This window comes from Oryctolagus cuniculus, chromosome 14 (assembly GCF_051225735.1).
Source record: "Oryctolagus cuniculus isolate XC-2025 breed Fujian yellow rabbit chromosome 14, ASM5122573v1, whole genome shotgun sequence".
Lineage (NCBI taxonomy): Eukaryota > Metazoa > Chordata > Mammalia > Lagomorpha > Leporidae > Oryctolagus > Oryctolagus cuniculus.
The window spans coordinates 15010655-15032425 of NC_142880.1; positions in this window are offsets into that span (position 1 = coordinate 15010655).

Below are 21771 nucleotides of genomic sequence, written 5' to 3' on the forward strand. Positions count from 1 at the left end.
AGATAGATTTATTATTTTCCTTTCTGGAAGAAATGATTTCTGAAAGTGTTCAAAGCATATACACAGGGGCTGGCATTGTGGCATAACAGGGTAAGCTGCCACCTTTAAAGCAGGCATCCCACATCCCAATTCCTGGCTGCTCCACTTACGACCCCGCTCCTTGCTAATGTGCCTGAGAAAGCAGCAGAAGATGGCACAAGTGCCTGGGCCCAGCCACCTAGGTGGAAAACCTGAAAGAAGTTCCTGGCTCCTGGCTTTACCCTTGCCCATCCCTGGCTGTTGCGACCATTTAGGGGAGTGAATCAGCTGATGGAAGGTCTCTCTCTTCCTCTCTCTCTCTTTGCGTAACACTGACTTTCAAATAAATAACACAAATCTTTTAAAAAATTATGTACAGTCCACATTTCTTGCCAACCAATGTCCATGTAATCAATATACCAATTATTCTATTCAAGATTATGAATCATAATTGCATCTTTGATCTGTAAAAAAATCCTATTATAGTATGGAGGCTGTTTGCCAACCCATCTGATTCTTGAAGTAATTTGTCATTTATCCACAAGAAGTAAAAACTGATTTTAAAGTTCTTCTCTAATATGTATGCACCACTTTGTATCTTGTTAGTCAAAGATGACCCTGTAATTAATATGCAAATGTGTAGCTTACGGAAAGCATATAGGATAAAACCATAAATAAAATATTCAGTGAAATCACTTTTCAAAGTAGTTTGTCAAGAACTAAAATTGACAAATTATGTAGATCAGTCTCCTTACAGGTGACCATACAAAATCAACACTGAGTGCCTTAATAAAGCCAGTTTTTTTATCTTAAACTTAAAAAAACACATTTTTGCATGTTCAAGTACTGTGTTTTTGTTTTTTTTTTAAAGAAGGACATCATTTTTGTGAAGGCTGTTTAAGGCTGTCTCCAAAAAGAATATAGAATATAGCTGTGCCAATTTGAATCCAATTTCGTAATTAAAAATTGCTCCCTCTCTGTGAACTTGTGGTAATGTTTCATCCAAAAGCAGATTATTACAACCAAATTATAAACCCCTAAAAAAGAAGGGGGGCATTATAAATGGAAACACCCACACAACCTTAAGTACAATATAGCAGTGCAAACAGCACTGCTCTAATGACAGTAATCCTGCTTGCCTTAGTTGTATTCATGCAAATGACAGTTTAGTACAGATGTGGCACACATTTGCATGGTTAATGGCATCATTTTTGTCCTTTTCCACTCCTCTATAGTATGATCAGCTGTTATGCTTAACATTACAAATTCTATGTGCTGTTCCTAACATTAGTGGAAACATAAGGCTGGTAGTTTCCTTGTCAGTGATTTAACTAAAACATGCATATGCACAAAAAAAAAAAAAAAGCCTGCGACATGGGAGGAGGGGTGGGGGTGAAAAGAGATGGTTAGTGCCTGGCTGATGCTTTCCCTTTGTAAGAGATTTTCTTTCAGGATGACTCTGAAATAGAATCAATGTTTAATATTGAGAAAATGACAGTAGTTTCCCTGTTTTCAACCATCTATTCAGAATATTCCACGTGTAAGTTGAACTCACATCACAGTTTCCTGGCTTCATCTGTACATATGTCTATCTCCATTCCATTGTCAATATTGCATCTCAATATTTGGAAATGGAGACCAGTGTTGTGGCATAGCCGATAAAGCTGCTGCACCAGTTCAAGTCTGGTCTGCTCCAATCCCAATCCAGCTCCCTGCTAATATGCCTAGGAAAAGCAGCACAAGAGTGCCCCCAAGTGCTTGGGACCCTGCACCCTTGTGAGAGACCTGGAAGAAGTTCTGGGATCCCGGCTTCCACCTGGCCCAGACCCGGCTGTTGTAGCCAGCTGGGGAGTGAACCAGTGGATGGACAATCTCTGTTCTTGTCTCTGTCTCTCCTCTCTCTCTCTCTCTCTCTCCCCTCTGATTTTCAAGTAAATAATAAATGAATCTTTAAAAAATAAAAATAAATACTTGGAAATGACATACCCATTCCTTGAAAGATACAGTGACAATGAATATATAGTATATTGGCAGGGCAGTTTAAGACAGTAATCCTCACATACCACATCACTCTTGATATTAGACCTTTGCGAATGGGGAAGTTGCAGAAGCAAACATCAAGCACTGTATTAACTTGAGAAGCAGATATATTACTGGCCAACAAATGTAGTATGGAACCTCCTGCTCTATTGTGTTTAAAGTATTATGTTAAATGTAGGCACACACACACACACACACACAAAACAGAGAGAGCAGACTAAATTTTATTCTTGAACAAAATAAGAAGACACAATGATATAATAAAATATATAGATTTTAGGAAATTGTAGGTGATTCAATTTACTATTTAAAAAAATCTTAATAGAATATACCAAATGTGATGTTTTTCTTATGACTTTGCTACATTTCAGAAGTTTACAAACTATTAAATCTTACCCTGAGCCAAAATGAACCCATATTGCCAATTTAATGTTTTCTTGTTTTTCTTACTTTGATTTATTTTTCCCTCCACTCTATCCTCATTTCAACACATATTCTTTTTTCCCACTGTCAAAGATGCCTTTTCTTTCAAACTTGTTTCTTTTACCTCTCTGGTGCCTTTTCAAAGCATGCTATTGATTTGTTGTAAGCCATTTTGAGTATAGATTTTCAAGGATACAGTATATATCAATGTATCCGTATGTCTCTGTCTTCTATCTATCTATCTATCTATCACCTATCTTTTAGTTCCCTCTTAATTAATTTGTGAATCTAAACAGATTCCATGCTTACTTCCTTTTCTCACTCACATCTTGATTCAAAATTAGGGCTTAGCTTTTCCAGCAAGATGGGGGAGTAATGTTTAATGTATTGAAGGGCACTGGTAAGCCCATAAAACAATCTCCACCAAAATTCAAATATCATAAATACATAATAAGTATATTCTCATGGGCCAGGATTTATTGCTGTACAAGGAGATTTTACTGCATCTCGTAGAGATTTCTAAATATGGGAGTGATGTGATGAAATCACTGGCTGAACAGCTTCACAGAAGTATGAACTAGTATGGGGAAGTACAGAGACAGAGAAAACTTAACAAATTCGTAATAATAATGCCCATAATCCATATGCAGGGAGTGTCTATGGCAAATTTTGTGCAAGTGAGAAAGAAGTAATGGATTATTTTCTTTTTTAAAAATCAGACAGCAAATGGAATATTTTTCTCTCTCCCTCTCCCTATCCCTTTCCCTCATCCTCTCCCTCTCTTTCTCTCCCTCTCTTTCATGTTTGTACTTGTCTTGCATATAAATATTTTTTTTATTAGAATCATACCTGGAACTTGGACAAAGGCACTCCAACATAGGATGCAGGTATTCCGAGCAGCAGCTTAACTGCTGCACCAAAAGTGTCTCCTGAAAATGAATCCTTGACATGTTAAAAGGGTAATCACGTCCCCAGGCCTAGCTGTTGTATTTGTGAAATGATCCCACATATGGAGGATCTCCCTCTGCTTCCCCCTTTCAAATAAATAAATAAAAAGAATTGATGAGCAGATTTAATATGTAATATGAGAAAAGATATATTATTATGATATAATTTTAATTTCTAACTCAAATATGTGTATGAGTACACTCAACAATCAAGAATGCAAGGCGGGTGAATCATTTCCAGAATTCAAGAGAATTAGAAATAGAAATTTTGAGTCAAAAGCTTTAGCATGAGGTATCCATAATAGTCAAGATCATGAAAGCAGATAATTTTACTTTTCAGGGGTTAGTTCTTCTATGGGCATAAACTTTCAGTCATGAATAACGAAAAAGTCTGAGCTCTGCTGTACACATATCGCCTGCAGCTGGCAATATGGTGCAGTTCACTTCAAAATTCGTAAAAAGAGGAGAATGTGTGTGAAGTGTTTGTTCCACTAAAAGAGAAGCAAAACAAAAAAATAAAATGAAGCCTTGAGCAATGTTAAATGATGGTGGTGACGGTATTAAGGGCATTTGAGTATGTACAAACTCATCAAAGTTCACATATTAAATAGATACAGTTCTTTGCCTGATGTTTGTATGGCAATAATGGTGTTAAAAAGAAAAAGGAAAAAGTGCTAAGGAACATACATAAAGCACTGAAAAGACACAATTAATACTAATAGTAAATTTTTAATAGTCACAAGATACAAATCAACATGCAAAGTTCAATCATTTTTAATAGTGAAATGGATATTGGAATATAAATATAACGTTTATAACAGGTCAGCAATGCTTAGTTTTAAATGCAACCGTAATATGTATAAGTATGTGAAAAACTGCCAACCACTACTGAAAGGATAAAGAATGCCTAAATAGTTGGGAAAACAAAATGCTTACAGATTTGTGGATTTCACATAGTAAAGATGTCAATTCCACAGAGATTGAACTATAGATTTACTAGAATGCCAATAAAAATTTTGTTGTTGCGAAAATTATTTCTGATTCTCTTTCTAAATTTTATGTAGTTCTATTGTATCAGGAGAGCAAATGAACTAGAAAACTAACACAATTTTTGTGAAGAAGTATGAGGTAAGAAGCTTCACCCTATGCAATACTGACTTGATCCAACGCTACAGTGATCAAGAAAATGCAGTATTGGTGAAGGGAGAGAAACACAGGTCAACGGAGCATCAGAGAGAAACCAGATACAACCATACAATCATGGCAAATTGTGAACAAACTACAAAGCAATTCAATGGAGAAATGACAATTTTTCCAGTGGTTCTTGCAACAATTGGATATCCATGTACCAAACAAGCACTGTCAGCCTAATCTTCATGTTTTATACAAAAAACACAGATTTAAAAAGCAAGACATAAACATATAAAACATTTAGAAGAAAATCTTAAAGACCTGAAATTAGACAAAAGATTCTTTTAAGAAGCATGATCCAAAAAAGGAAACAAACAATTTCAGTTGGGTTAATCAAAATATACCTTTTGTTTTTTAAAAATATGGTTAAAAAATTCACATCACATTTCTGGAAAAAATATATCGATGACTATAACTTGTATAGCATATATACATGTAAATATATGCATGCATACAGAGCATACCTACATATATGTATTAACAACCACAAATTAAAGCATAGGAAACTAGTGGTAAAATTAAAAATAGGCAAAATATTTTAGCAGGCATGTTATAAAGGAGGGTAAAAAGATGACAAATAAGGAAATAGAAATATGCTCAGGATAAATATTCATTTATTCATTAGGGAAATGTAAATGAAAACCACAATGAAATAGTACTACATATGTTTTAGAGAGGCTAAAATCAAGCTGATGACAATATCAAATACTAACAAGTTTGAATAACATCTTTCAGTCATACAAATTCCTGGTGAAAATGTAAAACAATGCAGTCACTTTGGAAATCAGTTTGGAAGTTTATTTAACATTATATATTACTCAACATATGATATAGAAAATGACTTATATGTGTTTAGAAATAAAAGCTATGTTTACACAACTTACATAAGTGTTTCCAGCAGCTGTATCTATGGTGGAGGATAATTCAACAGTTTAGAAGTCAAATTTTGGTATATCCAACAATTCTATGTATCTTAAAGGCATTATGCCAAGTTTCAAATAGCTCCATGTTGTGTGATTATAAGACACCTTCTAAAATAAAACACTGCAAAATCCGTGAAAATATCAGTGGTTGACATAAGTTAAGTTAGTGAGTGTGTAGGTGTTGGGTCCTGTGCATGTAAAGGAATAAAACAAAGAACTTTTAAACAGATGATGAAACTGTTCTGAGTCCTGATTGTGGTGTTGGTTATCTGACTCTAAACAAGTGTTAATGGTCTTGGAATTCTGTATCAATAGCAAATAATTAATTGTGTGATCTCTTAAATATTGAAATTAATTCATAAAAAGAAAAGTACAAGAAAAAGACATTGGTAAACAGCTTCAGTAAATTGCTTACCTTCTATCCACTTTTCTATTTTATTTATTGACATAAACAAGAATCTATGAACTTAACTGTGCTAATAATACTTTTTGTACTATTTAAAAATATTCGGAAATTCAGAGTTATTATTTTTGCTTTCCACGTATTGTGATCACCACAGTTGTCAAATCAATCTTATTTGTTCATACATCAGTTAATATTTTTTAACTTAGTATAACATTTGCAAATTTATGCTATAATCTAATAGTTTACAGAAACATAGTCTATTTTCCTATAAATGATCTTATTTTTCTGGAGTAGCCCAATACACTGATCAAAGAGGAAAAGTGAAAAACAAATCAAACCTAAAATTTAAATTCAGTCCAATTTTACGTTTCAATCATCCCTTGGGGAAACTGCATTCTTTTGTCTTGAATTCTGTCTTTCTTCTTGGTTTTCGTCTCTCATCTCTGCAGGGGTGTTGAGGTGCGTGTCGGTGGTGTGTGGTTTTCATGACCTGGGTCCGATGGATCATGAAGAGTTTTACTTCCAGGATGAGTGGCCTGGTTTTCACTCCAGGCTGCAAAGTGAGATCTGGACTCACCATCCCTGCTCCTCGTCCAGTTGTCTGCTGCGGAAGCGGCTGTGCACCTGCCTAACGTGTGATCTGCCCTGTGTCAGTGTGCCCACCATCCCTCTCCTGTAGGCTGACTCATTCCGCTCTGGACCTTACAGGATCGCAAACTCCTGTGAGCATCTTGCCTGGTCTCTGGGTCTCCTCACAGCTCGGCCAGTCCCTACCACCGCTTCTATGCTAGGCTCCCCTCAGGCTTCGCAGAAGCCCTCGCAGCCGGCGCGGGGCTCCTTACACAGTCCAACCGAAAGGCAGAGGCACACTTGGATCTCATCCCCTCAGCACTCCTGCTCTCCTGCTAGGGTTAGTTTTGCCCTGAGACTTCCGTTCACATGGCCACTCCCAAAATTCTACGGCAGGGCAGCCTCGAGGGCAGTCTTCTCCAGGTGCCGCAAATGTGCAGAGTGCAAAGCCTCGCCATGGCCTCTCATGGTCTTACCCATCTCTCCACTCGGTGACCCAGCATGAAGAGGGGGGGATCAAAGCACGTTTCAACCTCTGGCCCTCTGATCTGGAATACCTATGCGGCCATAATGTTGATAACAGACATTGGATTTTCCCTTCTTCAATATTCTATCCTTGTTTCTTTCAGAAAGTGGTTTACTTCTTGTTACAATAATGAGCTAAAGAAACTTGAATAACATTCTTTTCTCTTGGACACTAATTCCAAAGCCCACTGTTTTGCTATGATGCTGAAAATCCCAATTTGGTTATCGGAAGATAAGTATTTAATCCTTTCTTTTAAAATGCTTTATTGGTTTGTGGTCTGTTGTAAACAACACAAACAAGTTTTCCAAACCACAAATAATATGATTCATTGCCAGGTACTACATGGCTAGAAATATCATGGAAAGATGTGGCTTCGAGCCACAATTCTAGTAAGAATTTTTAGTCTTCAGTATAAGGCAGTGAGGTTCATGAATCTCCCTGGCTCAAAATCTGGAAGATGCTGACCTTATAATTATTCTCCTGTGTCATAATCAGGAAACTGCTACAATTACGAAAGGAAAATCTGAAAATCAAGTGACCACGGTATGAAGATTCACATTGCTGCCAACAAACATCCCTCCACAGAATGAATGAGCCACACTCCGCATCTCTTTCCACACTGCACAATTCCCAGTTCAAATAATGCATGGACATGTATGATGGGAGGGCCCTAAATCAAAACTATAATCCTGGCAATATGAGAAAATCTGAAAGTGTGGTTTTAAATTTCTCAGCATCTGTAGCACAGGAAAAGACAATAGAAAAAAGCTGAAATGGACATTGACTGAGCCAGTTGATTATATCCATTACAGATGCAAAGCATTAAAGGCAGTGCGTGTGTAAACTAACTTCAGTGCACTTAAGTCTTACTGTTATTTTGTTATTGCTGTTAATATTATTTATACTACATCTTAAAAAATTTTAAATATATCATCTTCACAATCAGATGACTTAAGAAAAAGTTATGCCCACTGAAATGTGCAAGAGAAAATGCCTTTAATATATGTCCAAGTGACTTTTATACATTATCAATTTTAAAAATAGACCAAAAAATAAAGATAGACTCACTAATTTTCTAATATGATTAAGTCTATTAAAATATTCAAGGTGATTTAGTGGACTTTTCCTATTTATTAAAATCCATTTAAAATAGAATTGTAAATAGTCCAAATGGATATCTCAGAATTTGCCTTTTCTTAATACTGTCTTCTTTTCCATCATCATTTTATCTCCTTCTTCTCCTTCCTTAGATCTCTGTAATCAGTGATATATTGATTTTCTTTACCCTTCACCTTGCAAATCATCATTTCTTTACCTTTGTTTCTCCATATTTATTAGTATTACCTAGACATTTGGGAAGCATTCCTCTGCTATTACCATGTTTCCTCGTTAGCAGCTGAATTGATTTGATATATTTAATCAAGTGTTCATATTTTAATAACATGGTGTAAATTAATGTAATGACTTGCCTATTTCTGAAGATTGAGCACTTACTTTAATTCTCTCTTTGGCAACAATAGAATCAAGATTCCTATCTGATAGAAATGAATCAATTATCCAGGAAGACATTGTGCTTCCTGGCTGCTTGCACTTCTGTTGTGTATGCCACCTGTAATAGCATAATACATAAATCCCCAACAGTGCCCAGGAATGTTTCATCAGAGTAGGCACTTCTTGTTCATTATAATTTAGTTCTTCACTTTTTTTTTTTTTTACTTTTGCTCCTACTATTTTGTCTTTCTACAATTCTGCAAATTGCAGGATTTGCTTCTTTCTCATAGGAGAAAAATATCCCCTTTATCCATTTCATTTATCATTTATTTATCCATTCATTTATCCGTGGACACTTTGGTTGAATCCATATCTTAACTATAGTGAACATGCTGCAATCAATATGTAATGTAGATAGCTCTGTGAGACATTGATTTAATTTATTTTGAAGATATCAGAAGTGGGGCTACTGGATCATGTGATAGCTTCATGTTTTAATTTTCTGAAGGACAACTCCGTTGTCTTCCATAATAGTTGTGCCAATATATATTCCCACCTACTTGTACAATGCTGCCCTTTCCTTCATGCCCTTGCCAACACATATCTCTTCTTTCTAATAAGCACTTTTGAACATTACATTAGTTCTAACTTTCCAAACTACCAAAAGGGAACATATTTTATACCTTTATATATTGGTCCTTATTTTCAGTATTTGTCTTTCACATCACAATATCACAAATCTATTGAGTTTTTATATATTCAAGCTTCCTTATTTTATATTAAATGATTATTTCAACTTTGCTCATCCATTTATTCTTGATAGCAGTCCCCCTAATCCTTAATGGACCATAAAATCAGATCACTATTTGGCTTAAATCTTGAATGATAAAGTAAGTAGATTCTAAAAAATACATAAATGTATTATGCAGATATTGCTTATGCTAAAACTGTAAGCTACTCGATTTACTCAAACATTTCCTCTATTAATTTCCTAATAATTCATGAAAGATTCCTAAGCATTGACGTATTGAGGAAATTTTAGAAATAATCATGTTATTAAATTAGGCAACATTATAAGCAATAAAAGAGAGAAAGTAGCTTTAGAGAGTTTCACTTACTACAGATGAACATGTAAATCAACAAATAACAAACTAAATATCTATTATAGATGTCTTTCCATTATCCAGTAGAACTGTAACCCTAGGAAAGACTCATTTTTAAACAGTGACATACCTCAGGGATATTCAGAGTTATCAGAGGATAACTGAGAAAATAAGTTTTCAAATAAAAGACAGTTTTCAGTTGTTATGATGAACAGGATTTGATAATTAAATGCAAAGGGTCTCAGGGTCCAGATTTCTGGAATTCAACTTCAAACTCTACCATTTACTAGCTATGAAACTTTGCCAGATACTTCACCTATATTCACCTCAGGTTCCTCATTTATATAGGGAGGAGATAAATAGCAATCTTTTATAATGCTTTCATTGGCAGTAACATAACACAGTTTATGTGAAGCATGAATATACAGCAAAACATAGTGGAAAACATATATTATGAAAAAAGGTATGCGCAGATTTCAAGATTTTGCACAAAAATATTTATCTTTTATTTCCATTTTCCAGGAATGTTTTTTAAATACCCTCCTATTTTAGATGCATGCTAGTGTTCAGTATCCAATATGTTTCATTATTAAACTACAGAGTAAATCAAAAGAGAAAAATCAAGGTTTTTTGAGTAGCTTTAATTTTCCTAAAAACAATGAAGGTGTCTGGTGATAAATGTTATGAATTTGTTTAATAATCTTCAGAAGTGAGCATTTGTCACAGCAGTTTCAATGTAGCTTGGGACACCCACATCCCATATCAGAGTTCCTTGTTCAAGTCTCAGCTCCACTCCCAATTTCAGCTTCCTGCAAATGTGCACCTGCAGGTGTTGGCTGCTGTGTTTCTGGCAGTCATGTGGGAGACCCAGACTGAGTACCCCCCTCCCCCGCAGGCTTCAGACCAGGCCTGCCCTGGCTTTTGCAGGGAACTGAATCAGAGGATGGATGATTCTCTCTCGACTCTGTGTTTCCCTGTCTTTCACATGAATGAAATTAATACATTTTAAAAGTTTCTGAAAGGAAAAAAACGTGTTGAGGTATCTCAAGTGTGTATGTTGGCAAAAATCAGCACATTTCTGAACACAATTTATGTAGGGCCAAAGGGAGTCGGGAATCACTAATATTTGTTAAGTTGCTTTTTAAAGTGGCAAAAGTTGGTAGCATCTTTTCCAAAGGGTGCTTTATTCACACTAACTAATTAAGTGAATGGGCTTTCTGGTTTTAATTAAGTAGAGTGTTTGTATATCTATACGCTTGTTTGTATACTCAGTGGCAATAAGGGTGAGGTTTTAATATAGAAAGGAAGAAATAGCCACTAAGAAAGTTCAAGCCTGTTCAATTAAAAATCCTATCCTGATAGTTTTATGCAATGCAAAGTTAATGAACTGGTTCAGATTCCATAAAGCGGCACTTTTTTTATCATCTGAAATGGCTCGTGGATCTCATATGAACATACCTAATATTTCTGGAGCATTACCTCTTCAGAGGTATAATCACACTGTGTATCAATAAAGATAAAATATGCGGTAAGTGCAATGTTGCTTTCTGGCTGCTTTGGGATTATGTGGCTAACTGCCATCGTGCAGACACTCAGGCAATTAGAATGGGAAGAGTCCTTAGCTCTGAGAACACAGGCAAGATTCCAAGTGTGCAAAACAAGCAATGCGTAGAGTAGGAGCAAAGGTGGTTTATTCATGGATGACTGCAAGTTTTGGTCTTTAACAGTACAAGCAGCAAATCTGTTCTCAATATTATTTTAGAGCAGACAGAAAACAAAGGAATAGTTACTATTAACTGGAATGACCATAGACAAACCACACTGCTACCTCTTGTGTGCCTCTGTGGAAAGATAGATTGACTTATAAGCTGTGTGACTCTGGACAAGCCCTTTGATTTCTCTATTTCTCTCTGGGCTTCCATTTTCCCACACACAGGATGCAGAGATTCATAAACATTAGTTGAATATCTACCATCTGTCAGTGGTGGAACTGGGCTTGGAATACCAAAAAAGTTAGTACCGTTCCTTTTCTGCCTGGGGGAGGAAAGGATGCTACATTTTAAAGAAGCAGGCAGACACTATCAAGGATAAAAATATCACGAGGGGTGGGAGGCAGCACTGTAGTGCAGCAGGTTAAGCCTCCATCTGCGGCATTGGCATCCCGTATGGGCACCATTTCTAGTCCCGGCTGCTCCTCTTCTGATCCAGCTCTCTGCTATGATGTGAGAAAGCAGTAGAAGATGGCCCAAGTCCTTGGGCTCCTGCACCCACGTAGGAGACCGGAAAGAAGAGCCTGGCTCCTGGCTTCAGATGGGCACTGTTCTGTCCATTGTGGCCATTAGGGGAGTGAACCAGTGGATGAAAGACCTCTCTCTCTGTCTCTCCAGCTCACTGTCTGTAACTCCACCTATTGAATAAATTATTAAAATCTTTAAAAAAAGACATTACAGGTGTTATGATTTTAATTGTCCTAGAAGGTTAAAAACTAGAAGAAAAAAAGTGCACACTTTTATTTGAAGGTGAAGATAGAGAAGCGAGTTCAGAAGGTATGTGTGAAGGGAAGTGGAGAGTACGGAAGAGCTGAGGTAAGAAGAACCTTGTGGGAATTATGTAAAAATCAAGTACTTTAATGCAATCTGGCAGAGATAGGAGCATAAACATTGACAAATTATTCAATTATCAAATCTTTTTTTTTTTTTTTTGACAGGCAGAGTGGACAGTGAGAGAGAGAGACAGAGAGAAAGGTCTTCCTTTTGCCGTTGGTTCACCCTCCAATGGCCGCCGCGGCCGGCGCGCTGCGGCCGGCGCACTGCGCTGATCCGATGGCAGGAGCCAGGAGCCAGGTGCTTTTCCTGGTTTCCCATGGGGTGCAGGGCCCAAGCACCTGGGCCATCCTCCACTGCACTCCCTGGCCACAGCAGAGGGCTGGCCTGGAAGAGGGGCAACCGGGACAGAATCCGGCGCCCCGACCGGGACTAGAACCCGGTGTGCCAGCGCCGCTAGGCGGAGGATTAGCCTAGTGAGCCGCGGCGCCGGCCAATTATCAAATCTTAAATGTTCAGATGTTTGGGGAAAATGATATTCATTTCAGATATATGGTAAATCATCATAGCAATCTATGAAGTGCAGATTTTTTTTGTAATAGCTTCTCACATATTTGGTTTATTAAGAATTCTTGAAAAACTTTATCACATAAACTTTCTTACAGTCATCAATGTCTATAATTTTATATTAGAATGAGTACTACAATATGCTACAATGCATATGTGAATTTTCAAAATTTCATGTTTAGATTTTATCTTCAGTCTATCATTGCTAAAAAGATTATTCAATGATGATGGCCTTTATGTAGAAAATAAGTAGAGATAGCAAACATGGTGAGTTTTCAACAATTAGAATAAAATACTGCTTTCTATTTAAGAGAATTTGGTTCTTACAATGGAGAAAGCACCAGATAGTTTATTACTTTTAGTAATTTCTGTTGTTGGCTGTAGGTATTGGTTATAAGCTTCTAACATCAAGGAAGTCAATGTTGCATTATGACATCAAATTTTAGAATTGTAAGGCATTGAGTATGTGTTGAAAAAAATTCCTTTGGTCAAAGTCAAAAGAAATAAAATACATCCCCAAATTCACACAAATCTGCCCTCCTGACTCTGTTCAATTCTGTTTCACATGTACATTGCTGCTTTGTTAGTTAATAAGAACAGTAAATAGAAATTCAAAAGTTTGGGGAATCTGTGAGTTGTCTGAGCAGTCAATAGCGAATCTAATATAATAAAATTTGCATTTGTACATGTGATTAAATGTCAGAGGTCTTTTTTTAATATTATTTGACAGAGTTAAACAGTGAGAAAAACAGAGAGAAAGGTCTTCCTTCCTTTAGTTCACTCCCCAAATGGCGGCTATGGCCAGAACTATACCAATCCGAAGCCAGGAGCCAGGTGCTTCCTCCTGGTCTTCCATGGGGGTGCAGGGGCCCAAGCACTTGGGCCATCCTCCACTGCCCTCCAGGGCCACAGCGGAGAGCTGGATTGGAATAGGAGCAACCAGGACTAGAACCCAGCACCCATATGGGATGCCGGCACCACAGGAGGAGTATTAACCAGGTGAGCCACGGCGCCAGCCCCCAGAGGTTTTTACCTTTGCTAAAGTACTCCCTCATAGATTCCTCTGAACAGTAAATCCTTTGTTTGTTCAAGACTGATTATTTGCTATTATTTATACTATAATCATAACATTATACATTAATTACATTAAATATACCAACAAATAAGTTTCCTTTGTGTTTTATCAGTGATTGCTTTTCTGAATTTGTTAATGGGAAAATATTGCAGAAAGAAAGTTTTATTAAAGCCCAGTTAACAGCCAATATTAAGACTACACCTCCACCAACATGAAACAGTTACTACATAAAAACAGTTACTACGGTAATTATTGTACTTGGTTTTCAACAAGGATATAGGACAAGTTTTTGAAAGCTGTCACCCAGGTTCCATTGTAGGGAGGAGTAAGTGTAAAGGAGGACTGAGAAAGATGTAGAAGTGCCTGGAACTGTTGTTTGGCCAGAAAATAAGAAATTTAAAAAGAAAATATTTTAAATGTAAATCGGTTTATATCTACACAACTTTTAAAATATCACTAATTGTCGCTCCCCGTCTTCGTGGAGGAACGACACAGGACCCTGCGCTGTTCTTTCGTCTGCTCGGCCCTCCCCAGGTTTGCTGCTGGTTCTTCCCGGGTTGGCTACTATCCCTTCCACCTCCGTGGAAGGGCAGTTCCCCCTGGCCGCATTCCCCACTTCCGCAGGGGAGCGGCACACCGCCGGCCGGTTCTCTCGGGGGCTGCACGGGTTCCCTTAGATGTTCCCCATAGATGTTCCTGGTGCATGCCGTCTCTCTCCTCCTTTATAGTCCTCCTCCGCCAATCCTAACTCGGCTGCCCACACGCCAAGTATGCTGCTCTCCAATCAGGAGCAAGTCCTACAATTTATTAGTTGAACTGGAGGCAGCTGTGCGGAAGCTGTTTACTTCTCTCCCAGCGCCATATTGTGGGAGAGCAGATGCATAGAATAAGTCTTAATTCGAGTAACTTAGTCTAGTCCGGATTGCTCCCCACAACTAATGTAAAACATATAAAAAATCTGACTTTTTCTTGTGCAGTGTTTCTTTCAAAATATTTGCATCATGTCCTCAGCACCCACAATATTCAACAGATCTCAAACATGAAGGAAATTATACCACCATTAGGGAAAGTGGGTGAAGGTTATACAGGAACTCCTTGTATTACTTTTTCACGATTTTTGCTTTGTAAATTTAAAACTATTCTGAAATAAAATGTTAAAAATGAAAATGTGCCATTCTCTATAATAAGCTCACCATTTCTCACTTTCTGTATATGCCACTAAGTGCCTAAAACTTTGTAAACACAACACAGATTTATAGAAAGAATACCTGAATACATAGTAATTTTCAAGGCAGGGGTAATATTAATATATCAAAGAGAATTATTCAGCTCCCTGATCTGTAAATATTTTATTAGAGGACTAAATTCTTAGTGAGAATTGTAGTAACCACAACTTTATTGTCTTCTGGTTATTATGAGTATTACACAGCAAGTAGACATCAGGATATCATTAGCTCAGTAGTCATAACTGCCATACATTTTCTCATATCAGTATAACCTGTAAAGCTGAGAAATGTCATCAAATTTTAAGATATGCCTTATCAATAATCAAGAAATGCATTTTAACAATTCAAGACACACAGATAATTTTAGCTTGAGGTGGCTGCCAAAGCTAGCAACATCTTTGGGTTCTACATTTTCACAATATAGATGGCATAATAATATGATCGAAAACCTTAATAAATGCCCAATTAAGTACTTGGCTACTGAAAACTGCTATAATTTTGGAAAGAATTTGAAAAATTTGACCTAAAAGGATGAATTTCACTCTTACAGACCAAAATCCTTTTCTATGTCATTCTTGCAATAGTCTATGCAGGTAGCTTAATGGTTTTTAGAACACTCTAATGAAGGAAGAACTGTTAGGAAAACGGTGCAGTTTTACCTATGGCGAGATCTACACCCTGACACCATCCTAGGCTCTAGCCCCCGCTGCCATTGATGGAAGCCGGTTCGGTTGGCCACATGACCCAACCACCCATGTCAAGCTCCACCCCCATCCTAATGGGATTCGCTGCTCCTGCTTCCCTGCCTGCCCTTTTAAAAGGACCCCTTCCTGAACACGTGGCTCTCTCTGCACTCTCTGCTCTCTCTTGGCTCTCTCTTGACTCTCTCTTGGTTTCTCTCTCTACCCCCTCTCTCATCTCTTCTCTCTCTAGCCTCCTCTCTTCTCTCTCTCTCTTTCCTTCTCTCTGTTACACTCTCCTTCCTCTTTTCCTTCCTCGCTCCTTCCCTCGAGCCTGCTGGGTTTTCTTCAATAAACCCTTTCCTTTACTCTGGTGTTTGGTGTGTTTTGTAATACTCTTACAGGAACCCTGCCCGGATTGCTTTTATTAGCTTTCTTGTTAACCATACTTCCAGAATTATAATGGAGCCTGAGGCCACATTGGAGGTTAACTGGAAGACTTAAATCTTGGTGGTAAATTGCAGATATTAAGGAATAGTTGTCCACACTCTTTATTGACTTCATGAAGCTATTAATGTCATTATAAGTCCTGACTTCAAGAGGATAGTCAAGTATCATGGTTGACTTATCTTTTTGCTCCCTCTCCTCTATAACAGAGCTGTGGTCATTTCAACCATTCCTTCATTTATTCAATAAATGTCAATCAAATGCTTTGCCAAGTGTCAAGCCTATCAGCTGGTGCAGGAATGACCAGAAAAATGATGAAAAAATATAAAATAAAATAAAATAAAATACTAAGTTAACCAGTAGTGGTTTAGGAGAACTACATTTAAAAAAATTATTTATTTGAAAGCCAGAGTTACAGAGAGGCAGAGGCAGAAGTAAAGAGAGAGAGGTCTTTCATCTGCTGATTCACTCCCCAAGTGGCTGCAACAGATGGAGCTGGGCCAATCTGAAGCAGGGACCCAAGGACTTGGGCCATCTTCCACTGTTTTCCCAGGCCATAGTAGAGAGCTGGATTGGAAGTAGAGCAGCTGGGACTCAAACCGGTGCCCACTTGAGATGTTGGTACTACAGGCAGTGGCTTTACCTGCCATGCCATAGCGCCAGTCCTCAGAGAATTAGATTTAATATGGGGTTCATTTGACCTTGCATGAAGATTCAAATAGCATTGTCATCCTCATGCTTTCTTTCCCATATCTGAAGACATGTCCTGCTTCCAAATTTAATACTTCTATTTATTTTGGGGGAGCATTTCATACATCCTATTTTTCAAGGCCCTCCCTAAACTACAATTATTCATCTGATTTCCAGAACTAATGGCAAGATTTTCCCCCACAATGTTCTATTTTTCAAGTTTAAACAAGACTTCTAAATATTGGTTATTGTCAGATTCTTTGACAGTCTCTTTCTCTTCAAGTCTGGACACTGAGAAATAATTTGTAACTGAAATCCCTCTCTACTGGGTGAATGTCTGCTTCAGTTCTAATTACCTACTGACTGTCTTAAGTTCTTTGCTACATATTCAAGAAGGGTGACATAAATACATCACTAAATCCGCAATGATATATGATGCTATAAATAAGGATTGCTTTAACTTCTAATGTATGAAGTCATCGAAAGTTAGAATAATGTATTCATCTCTTATCATTTAGCGTGTATTGCATGGTTATTAAGTTTTATTAAATATTTATCAAATTATCAATGTCCAACATCATTATGTAGATTAGATGAAGAGGATCTACTCTTCTCATTTAAAAATGACTTAGCAAGTTTAACGAAGAGAAGCACATAACTTTAACCAATTAAATTTTCTGTAGCTACAGCAAGGCTATATTTGCTTCCCCTTCTTGGGTTAATTTCCAAGTGGTCCAGTCCTTCCATGATTATGTGAGGAGGCCCATTCTTATCAAAAACTGCAAAGTAGAACTCTTACTGGTTTCTTTGGTAATAGATCTAATGGCTACAGTGTTAACATCTTTGTATCTGATGTGTAATTCACTTGCTACAATATTCACCCCTTTAATGTGTGCAATAGAGTCGTTTTTAGTATATTAGTAGACCAGTGTGGTTGCCAAAAATATCACATTACAAGATACTTTCATCACCCTAAAATGAAGCCCCAAACCTTTGGCAGTCATAATCATCCCAAAGCTCTTTGAATCAATAATATGTTTTTTCTATCTCTGTGTATATTCTGAACATTTCCAACAAAGGAATCATGCAATATGTTGCTTTTTGTGTCTGACTTTTTTACGGAGCATAATATTTTGAAGGTTTATCCCTATAGTAGCATGAATTAGTACTTCATTCCTTTCAGTTTTTCTGTTAAAAAAAAAAAGATTTAGGGGCTGGGGGCTGGTGCTGTGGCACAGCAGGTTAAAGCCCTGGCCTGCATCATCTGCATTCCATATGGGTGCCATTTTAAGTCCTGGCTGCTCCACTTCCAATCCACTTCCTTGCTAATGTGCCTGGGAAAGCAGCAGAAGATGGCCCAAGTCCTTGTGTCCATGAACCCACATGGAGATCCAGAAGAAGCTCCTGGCTCCTAGACTGAGCTCTGACCTTTGTGGCCACTTCGGGAATGAACCAGTGTATGGAAGACTTCTGTGTGTGTATATGTGTGTCTACCTCTCTGTAACTGTCAAAAAAAGGCACAGTGGCAGAGAAAAATGATGTGGGGAGGGAGAGAGAGAGAGAAAGAGAGAGAGAAAGAAATATATTTCTATATGCTAATTTATTCCACGGATGGCTGCAATATCTGGGCTGGGTCAAGCTGCAGCTCGGGGCCTGGAATTCCATCCAGATCTCTGGAGCAGGGACTAAAATACTTGGACCATTTTCTGTTCCTTTCCCAGGCACATTAGCAGAGGTCGGGAATAGAAGGGAGCATTTGGGACTTGAACTGGCACTCCTATATGGAATGACTGCATTTCAAGGGTGATGTAACCTGCTGCATCACAGTGCTTCCCCCTTTATTTTTCTTTTGATTGAATAATACTCTATTAAATGGCTCTGACACCATTGTAAGATGAAATGTTATGAAAATTCTTTTGTATTGCTCCTATCTATGTATCCCTGTACCTGTACCAAACAGTCTTAACTAATTTCATTTTATACTAAATTTTAAAATTGTGAAGCCTTTAAACTTGGTTCCTTTTCAAAATTAGTTTGACTATCCTGGATCTCTTTAATTTTCATATAAATTTGAGCATCCATGTGTTAATTTCTATAAAACTAACAAGGCATCTGAGATTTGATATGATTCTGCTGAATCCATAGGTGAGTTTTGGGAGTACTGCCATTTTAGCAGTCTTCCAATCCATGAACATGGAATATCTATTCATTTCCTTAGGACTTCTCTAATTTCTTTCAATGATATTTTGTATTTTTGGATGGTTTCCCAAGTTTACTTTTTTAAAGATTTATTTATTTATTTGAAAGGCTGAGTCCCAGAGAGGCAGAGGGAGAAAAAGAGAGAAGGAGAGAGAGAGAGAGAGAGAGAGAGAGAGAGAGAGGTGTCTTTCATCCACTGGTTCATTCCCCAGATGGCCACAATGGCAGGAGATGTGCTGATTCAAAGCCAGGAGCCAGGAGCTTCCTCAGGATCTCCCATATGGGTGCAGGGGCCCAAGGACTTGTGCCATCTTCTACTGCTTTCCAAGGGCATGGCGGAGAACTGGATCAGAATTGGAACAGCTGGGTCTCAAACTGGCGCCCAAATGGGATGCTGACTTCAGGCAGAGGCTTTACCCACTATGCCACAGTGCCAGCCCCTCCCAAGTTTATTGAAAATATGGCAGCATAGGAGAAAGATTCAAATCGCTCCACGTGGTGTCTTGAAATTCATCCCAAGTGTAGGCTGAGTGACCTGCAGTTTGCACAGACTGCCAAAGTCCAATAGCTCCAGCATTTCATTAGTGTCAGGGTCTGTTCCCATGATCTCCTGACCCTGAGCTGAGGCCTCAGGAATTCAGTTGTCTCTCCTTTCTTGCTCCTCCTCAGGTAGCTTGACAGCGATGCCTCTCAGGAGGCCTCTGAATCACTTCATCGACATGTGACACAGCCTGCCATCTTCTTGGGAGCTTCTTGCTGGGATTGATGGTAGTCTCCTCTCACAGGCACTTGGTGTGGAAGTCATTGCCTAGGCGGGTGTAGTACTTCTCTGATGACCTGGGCCACTTTATGGCTTTGTTGTGAGCAGCCTGTTGTGGCAGATCCTGAGTAAAAGAGCTTGTAGTTTTTCTATGTATATGCATTTCATTTCTACTAGCAAATTTATTACTAAGTGTTTTACTTATGGGCAACATTAAAATTGAATTATTTTGTGATTTAATTTTGCATTGTTCATTGCCAATTCATGTAAAACATATATTTTGCATAGTGATCCTGTGTCCTATAACCTTGATGAATTGTTCATTGGCCTTGATAGTTTGTGTGTGTGGGTGTGTGTATGTGCATTACTTAAATTAAGGCATCTGTATATAGAGATGAATTTACTTATTTTTCTCTCCAGTGTTCTTTTATTTAATTTTTTTTGCCAAATTCTACAAACTATAACTTTCAATGCAATGTTTTACATTAGTATCCTCGTCTTGTTGATCAGAGGGGAGACATTTTGATTTTTGATTTTTTATCATTTAATTTGGTGTTAGATGTATTTTCTTTTAGAAGTCCTTTATTAGGTTAAGGGGAATTTCTTCTATTCTTAGCTTCTAGTGCATTTTTATCATGAAAGGATATTGGATTCTGCCAAAGGCTTTTTCTGCATACATTCAGATGATCATGTGAAATGTGTTCTTTCTTCTAATAATGTGATGCATGACATTGATACATTTTGTATGTTGAATCAAATTAGGATAAATCTCACTTGTTCATGGCATACAATTTTTATATGTTGCTGACATTCAGTTAACTAGATTTTTCTTGAGGATTTTTGTATCATCATATATTAAGCCTATATTGGTCTAAGATTTTCTTTTCTTGATTTGGCTTTAATGTCTGTGTAATACCAACCCTATTAAGTGATTTAATAAGTATCCACTTTTAAATATACACTTTTAAAGGTTTTTAAAGGATTAGTGTTGATTAATATTTAAGAATTAAGTAGAATTTACTAGTAAAGCCCATTGTATAAAGGGGTGGTAAAGGCCTTTGTATGTGTATGTATTAAAAAGTCCTCTGAGGCCGGCGCCGCGGCTCACTAGGCTAATCCTCTGCCTAGCGGCGCCGGCACACCGGGTTCTAGTCCCGGTCGGGGCGCCGGATTCTGTCCCGGTTGCCCCTCTTCCAGGCCAGCCCTCTGCTGTGGCCAGGGAGTGCAGTGGAGGATGGCCCAGGTGTTTGGGCCCTGCACCCCATGGGAAACCAGGAAAAGCACCTGGCTCCTGGCTCCTGCCATCGGATCAGCGCGGTGCGCCGGCCGCAGCGCGCCGACCGCGGCGGCCATTGGAGGGTGAACCAACGGCAAAGGAAGACCTTTCTCTCTGTCTCTCTCTCTCACTGTCCACTCTGCCTGTCAAAAAAAAAAAAAAAAAATCCTCTGTCCCTAGATATTCTGTGTCAGATATTTTTAAATTATTAGCAGAATATTTTACTTGCTGTAAGTCTGTTTATAGATCCTATTTATTTATGATTCAATTTTCCTAAGAAATGTTGATAAAAATTCCTCTATTTCATATAGATTTGCTAATTTATTGGCATATGGATATTCATTTTATTCCCTTATATTCGTTTTATTAGTGTAATTACTAATAATGTTGGCTTTTTCTTGATTTTAGTAATTTGAGTCATCCTTATTAACATTTGATAATTTGATTGATACTTGCAAAGAACCAATGCCTGGTTTTGTTGCTTTTTTCCTCTATTGTGTTTTTTTTTCTCTATGTATTTTTTCTCTTTTGTTTCATTCTACTTTCTGTAGGTAGAGTTGCTGTTCTTTTTCAGATTTCTAAAATAGAAAACACCATTGATTTTTTATATTTTTTTAAAAAATATATATCTACAAATATAAATTTGCTTCTAAGCACTGTTTTATGTACA